Source organism: Rutidosis leptorrhynchoides, chromosome 2 (genome assembly GCF_046630445.1).
Source record: "Rutidosis leptorrhynchoides isolate AG116_Rl617_1_P2 chromosome 2, CSIRO_AGI_Rlap_v1, whole genome shotgun sequence".
Classification (NCBI taxonomy): domain Eukaryota; kingdom Viridiplantae; phylum Streptophyta; class Magnoliopsida; order Asterales; family Asteraceae; genus Rutidosis; species Rutidosis leptorrhynchoides.
The window spans coordinates 634,100,246-634,106,245 of NC_092334.1; positions in this window are offsets into that span (position 1 = coordinate 634,100,246).

A 6,000-nucleotide genomic window follows, 5' to 3' on the forward strand; every position below is an offset into this window, starting at 1 on the left:
GTGCAGTCGGAAAAATTTAACTCGCGGCGAGATGGAAGATACGGCCCGCTGAAAATGCAGGTGGAGTTTGGTTAATTTTTTTTTTTTTATAAAATAATGATTTTTCAATTTTTTTTTTTACCCCTGAATACTTTACACATTTAACATACTTGAGGGGACTGTTTTGAAAATTGATTATATGGGTCGTTTTCAAGTTGTTGATACGAGAAAAATGTGGGTGTGGTTTAGTGTGTATAGAAATAGAAATAGAAATAGAAATAGAAATAGAAATAGAAATTTATAAGTATCTTAATTCTCAATGCTTTCTTTGTGTCGATGTTTTAATTTTGGTTTGTTAAAATAAATGAAAAATGAAAACTTTTAGTAATATATTTGTAGTCATAATTTATTTATTAAATAATTGTGAATTGTGAAGGTTATTAAATTTGGTGTAATGTGATTTTTTTTTTTAAAAAAAATATTTAAAAAAATATATTTAAGAGAAATTTAGCTAAAGAGTAAAAAGTATTTTTGGGAGTAATGTGATTGATAATTAATATATATTCTGTATATGGAAAAGAGAGTATAATTTTGGGTTTGTCAACTTTAAGAACATGGAAGACCGTGAATGTTTTTGAAATTACTAGATTTTTTTTGGTTAAATTGCGCACCAAGGTTGTGTTTGACGGTGGCCCATCTCTGACATAGTGAGTGGGAGGTTCAATATTTTATTTTTAGACAAAAAAAAAAAAAGTCTTATAACAAGATGCTTTTCAAATTATGGGCCAATAGTGGGGTATAGTTTATCCCCATAAAGATGATGAATATTCAATTAGTGATACAGTAAAAGTTAAAATCAATAAAAATTTAGTCCAAATTATAATCGAGTCATTAAAAATTAATGTTACATTATTATTAAATTTCTTAATAACAATCTTTAGCAGTTCCTTATTATAGTAGTAGTTTATAGTTTATAGTTTATAATCTGCGATTTTCAAACTACTTGTAAAACGGGATTTATTTGTGTCTACATACCCTCAAATTAGGTAAACAGACCTTAAATAAAAAGCCTAAGCAGTTTTTGATTTCCCCAATACCAGAGGGGAGGTGCGCGGAGTGTGCAGTGGCGAGTTTAGGTGTTAGGGGGCGGGGTCCTGTGACACCACTAGTTTTTCAAAATTTGTCACAAAAATTATATTTTTTTTTGTATAGGACACCACTAAATATAATAATGTGACCCCATATTTTTTCAAAAATTATAATTCAATAGTTTAGACTACTAAAATATTTGAAATTAGCCCACTTATAATTTTATGTTATGAGCCATTTAAATATTTAACAAAAAAAATAAACAAACCCTTATCAAATTTTCTATTTTCCTCCAGACCTCCAGCGACTTCCCTCTTAGGTATCTTGAATTCTTCAATTCTTCATCCTACTAGTCTCATTCAACCTTCATTAATTTCCTTTTGTATAAATGATAATGATATTCTTTTGTATGATAGTTGTTGTAATGACAATAGTAAAAAAATATAAATAACCTTATATTTTGCGAATACTATCCAATTTTATGTTTGTGTTTTAGGTGCGACCCGACCCGACCAGATTTGACCCGACACATTCAATATTTTGTGCAAGTAAGTTATCGAAAAAAAATTGGGACCCCATTGAGTTTTGATCCTAGAATCGCCACTGGGAGTGTGTGCACACCCCTCGATCAATATGAGTTTGTGTTCTAGAGGAGGGATAAGAGTGTTATCCTCGGATCCATTGAATACTGTCTTCTTACGCTTAAAAGTTAAACTCTTTTAATAAAGAGTTGACATGTGTCCATATGTTAGCGTGACAATGGATATTCCATCGTAAGTCAATATATTCATCGCGAACAAGCAAAATTAAAATAGATCCCAGAAGATCTAGTAGTGTTATAAGTGAATCAGACCTATGTTTATTCATGATTTGTGTGTTATCAACGTTTAATAAGTCCATTGCATCCTAGGCTTTTTCATAGCATTTTTTTTTATGCTTATGTGTGTTTGTGGAGACATACCTACATTACAATTACTTCTTTTCAGTTACAAAATACAAATGGTGTTAGATACGTACAAATTTTAGTCTCCTCTGTATTGCCTAATAACATATACGTTGAGTATTGTTATTAACATTTATATATTCTCATTTTCTTTTAACAATTATTGTATAACATCTATAATTATTTTCTCAAAAGTGAAGTGGGTGAAGTGGTAACAGTTAGTGAAAAGTAGTCAAGATTTAGGACACAATTAAATCAAATCTTTGGAATTGAAGATTAGGACCATAAAGAACAATCATTTTCATACAAATACAATTACATATTCTGATTTTGACAGATCAGTATCCAAGTCAAGATTTAACATGTAGCATCACTCTTAGATTCCTGCATCTTTCAAAATCATACTTTGAATTCAAATTGTACTAGAACATCACTTTTATTCATAAAACTCAGAAAAATATTCGTATCATTCAAAATTCACGATGATTCATCTTAAACATCGTATGTATATTAATGATTACAATCTGCGTTCAAACCCTTCAAAATTCTTGAAAACACCTCAGATTTATAGTCAATGATTAAGATATGGTTAACGTTGAAAATGCTGATGAAGCAACAAAAGCCGTAGATGGTCTTAATGACCAAAAGCTTGATAATAAAGAATAATGTGTTGAAAAAGCTCAGAAAAGAAGAAAACTTGATACTGAAAAATAGATTGAGGAACCCATGAAGGAGGCTGTGGACAAATCACAAGGACTAAACATGTACTTAAAGAATCAAGATGATTCAGTATCTGATGAAATCTTTAGCGAATACCTTGCTCCTTACTCATGTTAAATTCTTGTAGAAGAATTTTCTTCATCATCCTTCGATCTTAGAAATTCCAAGATATCATCATATCTTTCAGTATAAATATCCTCAATATTTCTGAAGATATCTTCATAAATATTCTTGTTCGAAATTATTTATCTCTTCGCGCTATCTGTGTTACATCATAAAGAAAACTGTTTTAGTTTCTATATTTCTGTAAAATTCGAGTTTAAATTATGAATATTTCCGGAGAAGTGTTGGAAATTGAAGCATGGGTTAGTATAATATAATGACGCCCGGCCAACGTGATTATATTACAGTAAGTCATGCTGAGTTTCTAATGGAACGTGATGATGGTTCACAGTAGATCACACCCTCATCATGTGCCATGTTACATAACTCTTTCATTCTACTTAACTCCTGAACATATCAAGAAAATGTATTCTTGATGGTTCTATCTTCTGTGATGTTGATAAATTTGAAAATCAAATCGTGCTATCACGTCCCTTCCTGCTTAGAACATTATAATCATTCGAAACTCTATATCTACGAATTCTGGACCATTACAAGAGATGTCCAATCGTAAAAAGAAGAAACGAAGGGACAAAGCTCCAACATAAATAGAAATTGGAGTATAAATCGCAGCAAATAGGAAGGAGTATTAACTGTAGATGACAATGGTTATAGGAAACAGAAATAGGACATTGAAATATAAGGAAAAATATAAAGCCCGATAACAACACCTAAATTACAAACCGTGTATATCAATGTTTATCGCAACATAAAGACACGGGAGAATTATAAGTACTATAACCCCAAGGGCAAAGTAGAAATAAGCAGATTTCTCCGGTGGTAGATGAAAAAGGAGAATGATCGATATGAAAGTCAGGAATATATTCAGTATTAAAACTGGAAGAAGCATATTGACTGATGATCTGGAAGAATGAAATTAAAGTATAGAAAATGAGAGTGGTGGAAAATAATGGAACGGAAGAAGTTCATTTATAGTGGAAATACCAGACAAAGCAATCGAGACAGATGACCGCATTTAATGATAGAGATCTTAATTTCTTTATTCGCCGAAGAATCAGATCTTATAGATTTCCGAAGATTTTCTTTAAATCCCTTGAATTACGGAATTCAACCAAGACAACGTCAAAAGTTAAGACGAAACTTTGTTTCCTCATTTCACTCTTTTGCGATAGCTTCACTTGTACTCTTCACATAATCAAATTGTTTAATCCATGTTACTCAATGATGATAAAACTCTATTTATCAACTCATATTCGTCATGAAAACATTTTTATGGTTAACCATGACCACCTCATTCAAATTTCGGGACAAAATTTCTTTAACGGGTAGGTAATGTGACGACCCGGAAATTTCCGACCAAATTTAAACTTGATCTTTATATGATTTCGATACGATAAGCAAAGTCTGTAATCCTGAGTATCAAAAATTTTGAAATGTTTTCTTACATTCATGTAACCTCAACCACTTCCGACGATTCACAAACAATGATTTGTAAATAGATATGTATATCTATATATATGAATAAATATATGAATATATAATAACTTGAAATAATAAGATACGGTTTAATTGTTGAAACTAAAAATGTAAAATAATATAAGATATTATTACTTTTTATTAAAAATTTTATATATAACATTTGGAGTGTTATGTCTTCTTAAAAACGTATATAATTTTTATAAATATCTAGAACTACTTTTAAACTCATTTCTTAGCTGTCATGATAAGGATAAAGATTTTAACGTTATCCTAAATTTTAAAATTTTTCGAAAACTTTTTGACAATTATTATTGTTAACGGGACATAAGATAGCGATTCGTGACAACAGGGTTAAATAAAATAAAAAAAAATTATGATAATGACAATCACACTCACGAGAAAGATGGTGAGATAGTGATGACTTCTTTACAAGTCTTTTTCACGTTTTATTTTATTTAATTATTTAATATATTTAGTTTATTATATATTATTATTATTATTATTATTATTATTATTATTATTATTATTATTATTATTATTATTATTATTATTATTATTATTATTATATACATGTATGTAATTTTATTAATTAATTGACATTTTTAAGTGTTCATAGAGCTAGTACTAGGAGGAAGATTACTTGACTCAATTTTAATATAACTTTTTTTGTTTAGTCTAAAAACAAATCGTTGATTTGTTAAGGATTCATAGACATATATTTTAAAGCACCATGGATTTTCAAAATATATACTTTCCTAGCTCTTTAAACATTTAATATCCATTTTAATGTATGTATGTAATTTATATGTTTTATAAAACATATTAATGATCTTCAAACATGAATGGGATCCCCTAAATTCAATTTTGTCGTAAGTTTTGCAATTTAAGATGCGGACCCTCTAATTTAAAGTGTGATGTGATTTTTTTTGTTTTTGGAATCTAAGAAATATTAACATGATCCTTGACTTTTGCGATATAACGCGTTGATAACCAATAAAAGAGGCAGTACAAAACAAAAATGAGGTACCTTGGATTGTTTAAACACGATGGAAAATTAATATATATATATATATATATATATATATATATATATATATATATATATATATATATATATATATATATATATATATATATATATATATATATATATATATATATATATATATATATATATATATATATATATATATTAAGAAGGACAAAGTGATATACCTATATATATATCCGTTTCATTTCTGTAAAACACATACATAAACATAAAAATTACTCCATATTATTTCTAGTTAAATTTCTAAATTAGTATTATTAGTATTATACATAAAATACTACGGTGGAGTTATGCTCGGATAATTTCAAATGGGTTTTAGCTAAGGAAATTATGATTATTGTTAGAAAGTATTGTTCGTGAATCCGAGGCCAACCCTGCATTGTTCAGTTCCGTCGTATGCATATTTTTACTACAAAATATCGTATCGTGAGTTTCATTTGCTCCCTTTTTAAATGCTTTTGTAATTTTATATTTTTGGGACTGAGAATACATGCGTTGCTTTTATAACTCTTTTACGAAATGGACACAAGTAATTGAAACTACATTATATGGTTGAATTATCGAAATCGAATATGCCCCTTTTTATTAAGTCTGGTAATCTAAGAATTAGGGAACA